This window comes from Podarcis vaucheri, assembly GCF_965113315.1.
Source record: "Podarcis vaucheri genome assembly, chromosome: 8".
NCBI classification, from domain to species: domain Eukaryota; kingdom Metazoa; phylum Chordata; class Lepidosauria; order Squamata; family Lacertidae; genus Podarcis; species Podarcis vaucheri.
This window is the reverse complement of record NC_138766.1, coordinates 6,628,652-6,643,891: the sequence shown is the minus strand read 5'-3', so window position 1 is coordinate 6,643,891 and position 15,240 is coordinate 6,628,652. Positions and strand designations below refer to the sequence as shown.

The following is a 15,240-nucleotide window of genomic DNA, read 5'->3' as shown; positions in this document are numbered from 1 at the left end:
CCGGGTTCGCTTCCCCGCTCCTCCACATGCAGCTGCTGGGTGACCTTGGGCTAGTCATACTTATCTGAAGTCTCTCAGCCTCACTCACCTCACAGAGTGTTTGTTGTGGGGGAGGAAGGGAAAAGGAGATTGTTAGCTGCTTTGAGACACCTTAAGGGGAGTGAAAGGTGGGATATCAAGTCCAAACTCTTCTTCTTCATCATCATCACCATCTTCATCTTCTCTTCCTTCTCTCCTACCTCTTGGTAGCTTCTTCCGGCTGCATCACCTCTCCTGGGTGCTCATTGGCTTCCCACCCCCTGTTTCCTAATATCATTGCCCCCCCCCCTGGCTCCTCAGGGTTCCACTGCTCACTTCCCAGACAGACGCCTGTGCTGTGGCTTTTTGAAATATACTGTGCAAGCTCTGGTATGGCAACAACTGAGGGCATGCACTGTACTCATGGACAGTTTTACTGGGGGAGGGTGGGGAAACTCCCCCTCCCCCATTTCTCTCTCTTTTTAAAAACCTTCTGCTTACCACATGGATCCCCTGGGTGCACAGACTCCCCTCTTCTTTGTGGAAAGTGCTGCCTTGGCTACATTTTGATTGGCACTCTCACCTGAACTTCAGAAACAGGGGAAAATATACAAATCTTTATGCTTGATGCTCCATAAGAAATTTAAAGATAACCAGCAAAATGTTGTGTTTGCTGAAGGTGGCAGAATGTGGGTAGAGTCGCTTCATGTTTTCCTACTACAAGGGTGGCCAAACTGCAGCTCAAGAATGACAAGTGGCCCTTTGGGCAGTTCAGTTGCAGCTTTGAAGCCAACCAAGGAGTTCATGCATTCTGTAGCTCCCAGCTTCCTCTGGGAGATCCTGACACACTTTGCCAAACTGATACCCTCCAGATCTGTTGGACAACAACTCCTATCATCACTAGCCAGCCTGCTTGGTTCTCAGGAGACAACTGTGGCCAGGAGCATTCTCCTCCCTATCTATTTTAGACACGAGCTGTTCCTGGGAAGCAATATTTTAGTCACCATCAAAAACGATACCTACAGCTACTGGCTTGGCATACTAGATACCTTTTAAGAGCAGTTGCCACAAATACTTTCCCTTCTTCTGGGTTCTCTAGCATCTGCAGATGGCTCAGAGCAAAGGCAGGTGTGATGGACAGCAGAGCCAGACCAGAGTCTGGTGGTGCAGTACCTCAGAATTCCACCAGAGAGCTGGAGCCTCTCTCTGATTGGCTACCATGACAGCAAGCCAGAGGGGGTGGAGAATAAAAGGACCCGTTTCTGAGGGAGTGGTTAGATGGAGATGGAGAGTTGGTTTAAGAGGAGCTTACTGGAGGGCTGAGTTTGAGCCAGGAGAAGTAGAAGCTGTGAGGAAGATATGGACTACTTGGGTCTCATTTCACTCAGGAGGAGAGTGATCTTCTAGATAGAAAAGAATCCCAAGCCAGTTAAGAGGGGTGTAGTGATCCCCTGCGTCTGTTTACTGCTAGAAGTATTTCAGGAGTGTGATTGATAAAATGTTGGAAGACTGACAGAAAGTACCACCTTGTTTAAGAACCAAAATATTAAGCTGTAACACCCATGCAACAACTAAGTTAAGAAACTGAAGTTATATAACTCAAAGTAAGCTGAGCATTTACCATTTAGTCTAGAAACCTACAACACCTACCTCAAACATAATAATGGAATGCAAGCAACTGAAGTTTAAAAGAAGTTGTGCTTTGTTGGACACCTGTAACCTCCATTAGATTGAGTATTATTATTAACAGGTTGAATGTTTACTGAAAGAACATTATCTGCTGATACATCCTTTGCTTTAGTCACTTTGTTCTGTTAAATATTTCTCATTTGTTCAACTTCTGCCTGAGTCTCCAAGTATCTAATTTCCCCCTCTCACAAAAAGATCACCTGTGGTGGTTGAAAATATATATATTATAGAGTGGGTATGTAAGTGGGATCCGCCACAATTGTTATACAGTGGTGGGATCCGTTACATAATTAGTATACAGCAGTGGGATCTGCTACATTTTGGTGGCACTGGTGCGATCCACTATAGCAGGCTTTCCTTCAAGCTGTAGTTGAAAAGCAAAGGACATTGCAGTTGTCCTTTCCAACCAAATCTAAAAAGCTTCTGCTTCTGATCTTTAAAATCTGTTGTGAAAGTGGACTCTGTTGTGAAAGTGTAACCTTCTCACAATCACTAAACACCCATCAGCCGCTCACATTTCAGAAGCAAGTCCTGGCATCTCCATCCCTGAACATCAAAATAAATTTTAGATCTTTGTAGAGACGCATATCCTGAGCAAACAAAGTAATCTTAAAAAATAAATAAATGTTGGTTTGTTGTTGTTTTTTCACTGATCACTGGAGTAATAATTGCAGAAAAACAAAATATACACAATATGAAAAGGATTTTTTGTTTATTTGATTTTTTTTGAAAATATATTCATTTGTTCTTTACTTGATGTTGTGTTTTTGCAGAAAGGTAAAAGAGATACAAGAACATCTTTCATATTTTCTTCTTATTTTGTGACTGTAGAATAATAACAATGTGGAATAGTGATCATCCCTGCCCTTTAGGAGCTCGTTTTTCTCTCCATTCATTTCATAGAATTGGTATTAACCATTAAACTCCTAGGTTATCAGAAGGAAGGCTTCCACCACCTGCCTCGTCAGGTGCCTGTCTTGCTCTCTTCATTCAGGGGGCACAATTGCACGTGACACAGTCTCAGCCATTCCCTGTGGTGAGTCTCTCACTGTTAAGTTGTGGGTGAACATATCAGACGACACAGCGATTCTTCAAACAGCTCTTGTTTATTCACAGTCCAGAACAGAACTGAACTGAAAGTTTCAGCCAGCCTGCTTATATAGAGCTCCACTAGAACGCAACAGTAACCATTTTCTGTAACTATCCAATCACTGAACGTCACTTTCGATCCCTTATTTGCATATGTGGACCTGAACTATCTACAGTATCCCCCTGCTGGCCCAGGGTGAGAACTTCAGTACATAACACTCACCACCTGTGAAACTCCATTATTTAGTCTGTTCTCACCAGACAATATGCAGAGAAGTTTTTTTTTTTAAAAAAATAAATAAATCTAGATTATCACTCTCCACACATTTTCACCATTAATCGGGGGGGGGGGGGAGGCAGATATTCAGCAATGATGGAGGGCTTCTTACATTTTTAAGGTGAATAAGAGTTTGTCTGTCTGTCTGACTTTGTTTCACAAAAACAAAGAGGGCTCACTGCTGCTTCAAATTGGAGCTTGGCTTCTTTCCTGGGACAGAATGCACCTCGGAATCACACTACATCATTCCCATCGTGGGGGAAATATGGGGGTCAGCTATGCATTCCCTCAAGAACACCCCTGGGAATTACTTATCATTATTTTTACTCGTTTGTTTATTGATTAAAAATGGCACTGCTTAATATAAAAAGACACCTCTAAGCAGTCTACATAAGAGGCAATCAGGAAAAAATAAATATGATTGCATACGAGAAAGCAACAGCCAAATAAAACTGCTGGAAAGCTAAATAAAAACACCATAAAACGTGGCTCCTTATCTACAGCTGCAATTATTATTTCAAAAATAACAATAAATGGAAAAAATAAAGCAAAATAAGAGGCCTCCCAAAAGCCCACTTCTCAAATAAGACTGGGAAAGTACAAGTTTGTGCAGATTCCTACTGATGATTTGAAAAAAATCATGAGTCAAAGATATTTCCCCATCTATCCTTTGAAAGATGTCAAGAGGTGGAGCCAGCAGAGCTACACAGCAGGACACATCTAGGTACCCCATATGATTAGGAACCCTGCACTAGCAAAATCTGAAGTCATGTGGAGCACCTAAGCACGCACACCATTCCACGTGCAGGTGCCCATTTTCAGACCTTCAGCACTGTGGCTGGAGAAGATGCAGATGGACCAGAAGCACACAGTGATGTCAGTGTCACGACCAGTAACATGATCCCATTCCATCCTCCAAATGTAGAGTGAACCCAGAGGAATGGTTTGCAGTGGGTTGGAGTGATTATTGAATAAATAAGCTTTCATTTGCTTTTGCCTGCGTGTCAGATGAATGTGTCATGTCTGCTGATGTTTTAGAGAGAGACTTCCAAGTTTATGTAGCTCTGAACTCATGGAGATATGCATTTCATCATCATACCTCTTATAACGTCTGTGGCAGCAGACATTTCCATATTTTCCAAGAAAGGACCAGAGACCACCGAGATGGGAGTGGGTGAGCAGGTGAGATTATTCAATCATATTTGACTCTTCATATTAGGGATCAAGCACAGCCTAGAATTTTCGTTTAGATTTTGCTGTCTTGTGCAGCTGTACTGCCCAAGTACTCGTCTGCATTCCTGATAATCTTTGTTTCAGAGTACTTTACTTGGAGAGCAAGGATTGTGCAGTTTTCCTGGGGGGGGGGACTGGAGGGATGTCAGCCTATTTTGTGGAAGTGATTCTTTGGAGACAGCAATATTTTATCTAATTCTTTCACATCTTTAGAGGGTTCAGTGCAGGCAGTGCTGCAGTTACCGGGGAAACAAAGGAGAGACTGGTAGAAACCCGGCTGAAAATCTTGGGGAAGGGCTGTAGTTCAGTGGTAGAACACTTGCTTTGTAGACAGAAGGTCCCTGGTTAAATCTACACTGGCATCTCCAGGCAGGGTGAGAAGAAACCCCTGCCTTGAAAACTGACTGTCAGTCATTGTAGCCTGTAGACAATACTGAGCTGTATGGACCAGTAGTCTGAGTCAATATGTTCCTATGTTTCCTTGTGGCTTACAATCGCTTCGGTCAGAGTCCTCTTGCTCAAATGAAACCAAATAGGTGCTCACACATATTAGTGACAGGAAAGATTCATAAGATTCAAAGAATATACAACTGAAAGCTTAGAATGGTTCCACTACATATGCATCAAGTATGACAGCTGCAATAAAAGTGTGGATTATATATCTCCCTTAATGTAACAGCATGTCTAAACATTGTGTATAGGTATCTGGGAACTCTGGTCTAATAAAGTTTCATACATGCATCTATGTAAACTAACAGTTATGTGCAAAAAGGCTCACATAAAAGCTCAACGATACATGCGAAAGAATTGTCTTGAATAAGTGATGGGTGGAAGAAAGAGGACGTAGGGAATGGAAGAAGTGAACCAGCTAGAAAGATGGCAGGTGCTGAGAGAATTTTTTTTCTTCACAAATCTCCAAATCCAATTTTCAGTCAAGCTACTATGAATCATTTCAACACAGAATAATATGGAGATACTGTAAATGAAAAGACGATTTCAATTTTTTCTAGTGCATTGAGTATATTTGTATTAAAAACACTAATCTCTCTCACCTGTTCCATTGGCTTCCTGCTCTCCAAATTATCAGGAATATCTTGGGAAGCAGACGGAGGGGTCTGGTTCACACTGAGGTTTGGGTCTCCCACAGAAAAAACAGGAATGAGGGGCCTGAGGAATCTGAACTCGCTGCTCAAGGACCCACCGGTTAAGCAAACATCGTAGTGGTAACTCCTGGAAAGAGACCCGCTCTGAGAATCGCCACCGTTCTCTGGGATGTCGGGTCTGGCAGGTGGGAAGTGAGGAGGGGCAGCGATAAAACTTTCCCTGGGATCCCTCCTGCAGATCTTGATGGCAGCAAAGGAAACAATGCAAACGAGGAACACAAAGGAGACTGCAGCCAGGCAGATCACCAAGTACAAGGTCAAGGTCCCATCTTCTTTGTGCTCCTCTTTCCTGACCTCCACAGCCTTCATATAAGGATCCGAAAAGCCACCCACGGGAAGGACATGGAGCATGGCAGTGCTGCTCTGGGGAGGGAGCCCGTTGTCCCTGACCACTATCAGGAGTCTCTGCTTGCTGGTGTCTCGCTCGCTCAGGGCTCTCCTGGTTCTCACTTCCCCATTCTGGGCTCCTATGCTGAAAAGACCAGGGTCTGTGGCCTTCAGCAGCTCATAGGAAAGCCACGAGTTCTGGCCAGAATCTCCATCCACAGCCACCACCTTGGTGACCAGGTAGCCGGCCTCCACCGACTTGGGCACCAGCTCATTGCAGGGGGATGTGCTGTTCTGAAGAGGGTAGAGGAAGAAGGGAGCGTTGTCGTTTTCGTCTAGGATTACGACTCGGACAGTAACTTCTGAGCTGAGGGAAGGAGACCCTCCATCTGTAGCCCTCACCGTCACTTTGAAATCTTTGATCTGCTCATAATCCAGAGATCGGAGGGCATACAGATTTCCGCTTTCAGAGTTGACCGAGATGTAAGAGGCCACAAGGCCATCAGTGACCTTCCCAGGCAAAAGGGAGTAGGTGACCTTGGCATTCTTCTCGGTGTCCAGATCAGCAGCATGGACTGAGCCAATGAGCAGTCCTGGAATATTGTTTTCCCGTATCTGCATTTCACATGAAGATTTTTCAAATACTGGAGGGTTGTCGTTGACATCTGAGATCTGAACATTAATAATTCTTGTTGAAGTGAGCCTGGGGGAGCCTCGGTCTACGGCTGTGATGGTGATATTATACTCTGAGACTTTCTCTCTGTCCAAGGGACTTTGGACCACAAGCTGGTAATAGTTATCCATTGTGGGTTTTAAGACAAAGGGAAGGTTTGTCTCCACAGAGCACATGGTTCTGCCATTGTCTCCGGAGTCTCGATCTGTGACAGTGAAGAGAGCCACAAGTGTCTCCAGGGGAGAATCCTCTGCCAAAGGACTAGTGATGGATATGACCGACACTTCTGGTGCATTGTCATTCACATCCTCAATCTCTACCAAAACCTTGCAGTGCCCTGAAAGACCCCCTCCATCTGTTGCTCTAATTTTCATGTCATACCTGGTTTCTTTTTCAAAATCAACTTGTCCTAAAAGAGTGATTTCCCCAGTGACTTCATTTAGGTGGAACAAATTGTTTATTTTTTCAGGCATCCGGTGGAATGAGTAGGTGATCTGTGCATTTGAACCAAAATCCAAATCTGTAGCTTCCACTTTTGAGACCAGAGTGCCCTGTGGGCTGTTTTCCTTTAACTTTACTTTATATTCAGAATGAGTAAACTGTGGGGAATTATCATTGATGTCAAGAACATCAATATTTATTTGAACTGTGCCTGTTCTCTGTGGCTCCCCTCCATCCACAGCCATGAGAGTCAGTCCAAAGTGTGAGTCCTTCTCCCTGTCCAGTGGCTTCTCCAGGACAAGATCCACATGCGTGTTTCCATCCTCATCACTTTTAACATCGAGGCGGAAATGTTCATTGGGACTGAGAGTGTAATTTTGGATGCTATTTCTCCCTAGGTCCTCATCTTGGGCAGATTCCAGTGGGAAATGTGTATTTGGAGAGACATTTTCAGGAATTTCCAGATCAAATTCCTTTGTTGAGAATTTGGGAACATTGTCATTCACATCTTCTATCTTGACTACAATACTGTGGAGCTCTAATGGGTTTTCCAGCACAATTTGTGAGAGAAATAAGCAAGGATCAGTCTGGCCACATAAAGCTTCTCGGTCTATTTTTTCGCTTATCAGCAGATTCCCAAAGTGGGTATCAAGGTGGAAATATTGCTTAGCGCTTTTGGACACTAGCTGGGCTCTGCGAGCAGAGAGCTCCCCTGTTCCCAATTTCAAATCCTGCAGCACATTAGCCACCAAAGACCCAGTTTTCTTTTCTTCAGGCACAGAATAATGGCTTGAAACATACAATGCTCCAGGAAGACAAAGGAAAAGGAAAAGATACAGACCTTGTTTTCTCCTGAAGCAGTCTCCCATGGTTCAAGGTTTGCCTCTTCAATTTCTGGCCAATATATTCACTTTCTGACTCTCATCCAGTGACCATCTCTGCTGTTGGGGAAGTAAATTTGGTGCTGCAGTCCTGATGGCTTTGCTGTACTGAATATTATATATTTTCTCACAGACCGTCTTCTTAGCTGTCTTCTTGTTTCAAATATTCCTGTGATCTTCCGGAGGGATTTTTCACAAAACAAAATCCTGAGTTCCAATCAATGCATATGCCTCTGCTGCCACCATGTGGCTGAATAATAATAAAAAAGGCAGCTATACAGCAGTTCGAAAGTGCAGGTTAGATGTAATTCCAAGGGTGATGTTAGGAACCCCATTTTAACGGCATGTGTATACCCGCCAACATTTCTCCAATGAAAGTCGGGTCATCCCAAGGAAAAGTGGGACATTCTGGGATCAAATCAGAAACCGGGACGGTTTCTCTAAATCAGGGCTGTTCCTGGAAAATAGGGAAACTTGGAGGGTCTGCATGTGGGGTAACAGAGATGTTTTCTAGCCCCTTTGTTTTTTAATATTTATTTGAATGATCTCTTTCCTGAACTATATGCTCAAGTGTACCACTTGCCTATATTGACTGGTACAGAAATGTCATTGGTTCTATATACAGATCATGTCCCTGCGGAGATGGCAGTACTGAATCGGTGGTGCATGCCCTTCTGGCTTGCACTCTTTATGAAGACTTGAGAGATGAGGTTATCACCCCTCTTTTATTGTCCATTCTGGATCACCCAGCCACTGCCACAGTGTGTTTTCTCTTGGCAGATCAAGATGAGCAGGCGACAGCAAAGGTTACAAGGTTTTTAGCTGGGGCAATTGGAATAAGATCCACTATTTGACTACTGATTCAAAACCCTAGAATGTATTTGATATAATTGACTTTTTATTTCTATTCTATGTATAGAGTATTGTTGTTTTGTTGTGATGGCCAATGGCTGATGCAAATAAAGATTCGTTCATTCATATACAGATCATGCTGTACTACCCTTCACAACTTTAGGTGAATCTGAAAAGACTGAAGTCTAAATTCTCTAGCTACTGCAAGACAGAACAGTTGGCAGTCAACTATGATAAAACAAAAAGTGATAATTTTTCCAAAGAAAAATATAAATGAGCCATCAGTGAGCACGTAATAGTGCAAGTCAATAGTTTTAAATACTGGAATTACTTTTTGGTCCATTGTGTCCCAGTCGCATCAGATACAAAACACTGTATTGTCTGCACTGAATAGTCTTGCTGCACTACTGAGGTTGTACTATACAAAAGGCAGTCGTCATACAGCTTCAGTTTTGAAGGTGTACAAAGCCAAAGTGTATACCAAGATTATGTATGGAGTTCAAGATTGAATGCTGGGGATTAATGAATCCTTAGACAACACAAACCACTTCTTTGAGAAACCAAGAAATACTTTTCTGTGTTTCAAGATGTGTCTCCAATGTAGTCTTACAACCGAAGCAGGTATTTGTTCTTAGAAAACAATAGCAATCAGTTCCTAGCTTTGCCTATATTTATCTTGACCTCAGCAGGTTTGGGCTACCTATCCCTGGCTTTCTTGATAAACACTTCTGTTTTTGGCTAACAACAACAACAATTGTGTTAACACTGCTGCCTATTCACTACCCCATCTGCTGCCACTTGGGTTAACACAGACTTCAAGATCTTAACTTGCAAAATTCATTAGCCCTGACAAAAGGAGTTTGCATACCACTTTACCTTAGTCTGCAACCTAGTAGTAATTATCAACTTGCTTGGTATTTAAATATTAAATACCCCTAGATACAAAAGGTGATTTCCAATGGCTAGGTTGGGTGTTTTGGCATCAACAGTTATATCTCTGACTTTGTATAAGTCAGCTTACAAGGCTGCTTTGGCACTTGAGAGTTTGCCCTTGCAAAAATGGTTCAGTCGAAACATCTGCTCATGTTCTCCTATACTGCATTTTATAGGGATATGAGATCCCAGTTTATCTCACCAACACTTTCTCTACATTTGGGAAATGCAGAGGAATTCTGTATTTCGGTTTTAATGGTAGACTCCAACCCTAAGAAGAGAGGAAAATATAGCCAAGTTCCTTGTTGTAGCAATAAAAACTAGGCCACAATTATTAAAAGGAAAATGCGTTCTTCTGAGTCAAATTGGTCTATATTTATTAGCTATTTCTGTTCATGGATTTGTTATTCCCTTATTTTAAAATGCACTGTTTGTTTGCCTTTCTTACTGCTGTGGTTGTTTTTCATCCTATGGTTGTCTTGCAAATGAACAGTTTATGAAGCCCTTCTACCTTTACTTCTGATTTTGGAAAGAGAGCTGCCGTCCTCAAAGCCACAAATACAAAGAAAAGGAGTGTCCAAAAGGCACTTTTCATTTTACACTCTATCTTATATTCATGGTCTGCAGACTGAAACTCGAATAAGCCTCCCCACCAAATCTGTATTCTTCGATTAATGGATACTCATTGAATGATATACCTAACAGAAAAGGCTATGCTTTACTGGTACTCTGTTCATAGCAGATTATTTTGCTACAAGGAAAGTACCCAGGAAATGTTGGGGGAAATTATGATAATATGCCCATAAAGATGAAGACTTGCTTCTTGTTGAAAACCTCTCATTGCTTACATGTATTTCAGTCTGTTTCTTTTTAGTCCTGTTAAGCATAAGGGAGGGGGAGAAATTCAGTTCACCACCTAACCCACACTTCTAAAAACTATTTGAGACTTGAAAAGCAACTGTCCTTCGAAATCCATACTTCTCCAAATTTTGCAGTGCAATTTTCCAAGCAAAAAAATGTGTGCAGGAATGTGTATATCAGGGAAAGTGTGAATAGAAATGCATAAACATTGCATTATATTAAGGGAAATTGTAAAAAAAAAATGTGTATGTTAGAATAAATGCACTTTAAAATGCTGACATTTTGTGAGCCATCCGTAAGCATGGCGATCTTTTAATCTTAGAATGCACTATGCAGATATATTTTCTAAAGAAGAACTGTAACAATATGCAGTTTTTCAAAAGAAATAAATCATAGAGGTTCTCCCTCAGTTGCAATATTGTATATTTTCTCCAAAAAGTCTATTATATCCCTCTCAGTTTTTTGGCAATACGTCTCCGACTGGCCACTTCGGAGAAAGGGAACAGGATTCATAGTGATATATAAACTCATGTAGTAAGGTATCACATAATGTGAAAGATGTGAAAGATCAATATGATATTTTTATGGAAAATACAACATAGTACTCAAACAGAAGAAAATAAGAAACTATTATTTCTGATGTTTTGAGGGGAATACTTGAGCGTAAGGTTTTATTTATTCTGGAAGAAACAAAGGATAATATTCATCAAGAAAGTAGCAGATACAGTTTGAAATGAAACCATACAAAAGGGATTCAAATGGTACTCTCACCTGGAGGATATGTTGACTTTCACCTGCATGACTTGGGACACCTTCAGAATCATTGGAACTCCTTGGATTCAGCTGAGTGTTAGGAGGCTCCACAGAGAAAACAGGAAACAGGGGCCTGAGAAACCTGAACTCGCTGTTCAGAGACCCACCAGCTAAGCACACCTCATAGTTGTAAGCCTGGGATAGAGATCCAGCACCAGAATCCGCAGAGATCTCCTGGGAATCAGGTCCCACCGGGAAATTGGCTCCAGAGTTGTAGGTTCCTGTGAACTTTTCACGTTTCTGCAACTTGATTACCACAAACGCCACTACAGAAATGAGAAAGATGCTTGAGATGGCAGCCAAGCAGATGATCAAATACATCGTCAGGCTGGGGTCTTCCTCCTCCGCTGTTTCCTCCTTTGGGAGAGCCACACTTTTCAGATAAGGGTCAGAGAAGCCGTCCACTAGGAGGATTCTGAGCGTGGCAGAGGTGGACTGGGGAGGATGGCCGTTGTCTCGGACCACCACAATCAGATTCTGCTTGAAGCTGTCTCGGTTGCTGACTGGCCTCAGGGTGGTCACTTCTCCATTCTGGGCCCCCACCGTGAACAGACCCGGTTCTGTGGCCTTCAGCAGCTGGTAGGAAAGCCAAGAGTTCTGCGCAGAATCCCTGTCCACAGCCACCACCTTGGTGAGCAGGTAGCCAGTCTCTGCCCCTCGGGGAACCAGGTCATTCGAGGGGGAAGTGCCATTCTGGAGAGGGTAGAGGATGAAGGGGGCATTGTCATTTTCATCCACGACCTGAACGCGGATGGGAACTTCTGAGCTCAGTGGAGGGGAACCTGAATCCACAGCCCTCACCGTCACCTGGAAATCTTTTACTTCCTCATAATCCAGAGACCGGATGGCATACAGGTTCCCCGTTTCAGAGTTGATGGAGATGTAAGAGGATGTGGGGCCATCATTGACCTTCCCAGGCAAAAGCGAGTAGGTCACTTTGGCATTCTGCGCTGTGTCCAGATCAACAGCATGGACTGAATTGATCAGAAGACCAGGAATATTGTTTTCCCTTAATTTCATTTCATAGAATGGCTTTTCAAAGACTGGAGGGTTGTCATTGACATCTGACACTTCAACATGAAGTATTCTTGTGGAAGTGAGTCTGGGAGAGCCCCTGTCTGTGGCTGTGATGGTGATGTTATACTCAGAGGCTTGTTCTCTGTCCAGTGGCTGTTGGGTCACCAGCCGGTAATAGTTGTTCTCGGTGGGTTTGAGCACAAATGGCAGGTTGACTTCAGTGGTGCAGGCAATTCTACCACTGTCTCCAGAGTCCATGTCTGTGACACTAAAGAGGGCCACCACTGTGTCTGGGGGAGAGTCCTCAGGTAAAGGACTGGTGATGGATGTGATGGTAATCTCTGGAGCATTGTCATTCTCATCCTCAATCTCTACAATGACTTTGCAGTAAGCAGAAAGTCCCCCTCCATCTGTGGCTTTGATGTGCATCTCATACTTACTAATTTCCTCATAATCAAGTGTTCCTTTGAGAATAAGTTCTCCATTGTGTTTATTTAACTTGAACAATCTCAGCACCTTTTCTGGCACTTGGCTGAAAGTGTAAGTGATGAGACCATTGGCACCGATATCCTTGTCATTGGCTTCAACTCTTGTGACCAGTGTATCCAATGGGCTGTTTTCCATTAGTGTCACTTTGTACACAGATTGGTCAAACTGAGGCACATTGTCATTGGCATCCAGAACATCAATAATAATTTGCACTGTTCCAGTTCTTTTTGGGGTCCCTCCATCAACTGCTGACAGAATAAGGGAAATCTGTGGATTCTCCTCACGGTCAAGCGGTTTCTCTAACACCAGTTCTGCATAGTTGGTACCATCAGTTTGTCTTTGCACATCCAGCCTAAAATGTTCATTAGGACTAAGGGTGTAGCTCTGGATAGCATTTTCTCCTTGGTCTGAATCCTGAGCTGTTTCCAAAGGGAATCGTGTATTTGTTGGAATGTGCTCTGATATTTGAAATAGGATTTGATTTGTGGAAAATGTTGGGGAATTATCATTCACATCCTCTATCTGAACTTCAATTCTACGCAGCTGCCATGGGTTTTCCAGCAAGATTTCGGAGTATAGAAGACAAGGATCATTCTGACCACACAGGGATTCTCGATCTATTTTGTCCTTTAATATCAAATCCCCAGAATGAGGATCCAGCTGGAAATACTGCTTGGAGCTCTTAGAAACCAGCCGGGCTCTCCGAGCAGACAGCTCCTTTGCATCCACTTTCAAATCCTTCAGCACATTCGCTACCAGAGACCCACTTTTCTTTTCCTCCACCACTGAATAGCGAAAGGACTCACACATTGCCACACATGCACAGAGATATAGAAAAAAAGACACAACTTGCCTGCTGTTGTGATTTATTTCCATATTCGCAGCCTCTTCTCTCAGATCTGAAACGCGTGATGATTCTTTCTAAGACAACTGCCAAAGTTGATTGTCCATTGTAAGTTTGCAAGGTAAACCTTCGTATTTTTAAATCTAGAAATGGATATGGTGCCTATTTCCACATGAAATTTCTATAGATTTGCTTGTAATGGTGATCTGCTTCCTTTCTCGCTGAGATTCCTTTGTCTGGTGGTTACAGACTTCAGACAGCAATTGCTGCTCCTTGATTATTTGTTCTGTGTTGTGTAATAGCACCACCTTGTGCTCAAGCTATGATATGATTCCCATAGACTTTGTGACTTTCCAAACAGCATTAATATAATCTTCTATAGCAATGTTTATAATATTTCATAAGGTGTATTCTCATAACCTGTATTTTATATATCACTTTAGATGTATATTTCCTGCACCCAGGAGGGGGTTGGGCTAGTTGACCCTTGGGATAGAATCATGGAATCATAGAATTGTTGAGTTGGAGGCAACACCAAGGGTCATCTATTCCCACCTTCACAATGCAGGAATCTCAACTAAAGCATCCATGACAGATGGCCACCCACCCTGCGCTTAAAAACCTCCCAGGAAGGTAGAACTCACAGCCTCTTGAGGGAGTCTGACTGTTGAACAGCTCTGTCAGAAAGTTCTTCCTGATGTTTCGTTGGACTCTCCTTTCTTGTGACTTGATGCCATCAGTTCAGGTCCTACCCTCTGGAATGTATGCTCCATCTTCCATGTAAGAGCCCTTAAGATATTTGAAGATGGCTATCACCTATCAGTCATAGAATCATAGAATCATAGAGTTGGAAGAGACCACAAGGGCCATCGAGTCCAACCTCCTGCCAAGCAGGAAACACCATCAGAGCACTCCTGACATATGGTTGTCAAGCCTCTGCTTAAAGACCTCCAAAGAAGGAGACTCCACCACACTCCTGGGCAGCAAATTCCACTGTCGAACAGCTCTTACTGTCAGGAAGTTCTTCCTAATGTTTAGGTGGAATCTTCTTTCTTGTAGTTTGGATCCATTGCTCCATGTCCGCTTCTCTGGAGCAGCAGAAAACAACCTTTCTCCCTCCTCTATATGACATCCTTTTATATATTTGAACATGGCTATCATATCACCCCTTAACCTCCTCTTCTCCAGGCTAAACATGCCCAGCTCTCTTAGCTGTTCCTCATAAGGCATCGTTTCCAGGCCTTTGACCATTTTGGTTGCCCTCCTCTGGACACGTTCCAGATTGTCAGTGTCCTTCTTGAACTGTGGTGCCCAGAACTGGACACAGTACTCCAGGTGAGGTCTGACCAGAGCAGAATACAATGCCACTATTACTTCCCTTGATCTAGATGCTATACTCCTATTGATGCAGCCCAGAATTGCATTGGCTTTTTTAGCTGCCGCGTCACACTGTCATCTTCTCTCAGTCTCCTCTTCTCCAGGCTAAACATACCCAGCTCCTTCAACCATTCCTCATAAAGCTTGGTTTCCAGAACTTTTATCACACTGCTTGGCCTCCTCTGCACACATTCCAGCTTGTCAACATCCTTCTTAAATTGTGACACCCAGAACAGGACACAGTATTCCAAGTGTGGTCTGAA

At 43.0% G+C, this 15,240-nt stretch overlaps 2 pseudogenes across 2 annotated transcripts; both read right to left on the bottom strand.

The window, feature by feature from the left end:
• Positions 1–5,064: 5,064 nt before the first annotated feature.
• On the bottom strand, positions 5,065–7,979 carry LOC309538592 (protocadherin beta-16 pseudogene; annotated as a pseudogene). The gene has a single exon. The product of its transcript is annotated as a protocadherin beta-16 pseudogene (transcript).
• A 2,467-nt stretch (positions 7,980–10,446) lies between these two features.
• Positions 10,447–13,566, bottom strand: LOC309539776 (protocadherin beta-16 pseudogene; annotated as a pseudogene). Its single transcript has 2 exons — positions 11,209–13,566; positions 10,447–10,452 (listed from the first exon to the last, which is right to left on the bottom strand). The product of its transcript is annotated as a protocadherin beta-16 pseudogene (transcript).
• Positions 13,567–15,240: the final 1,674 nt, after the last annotated feature.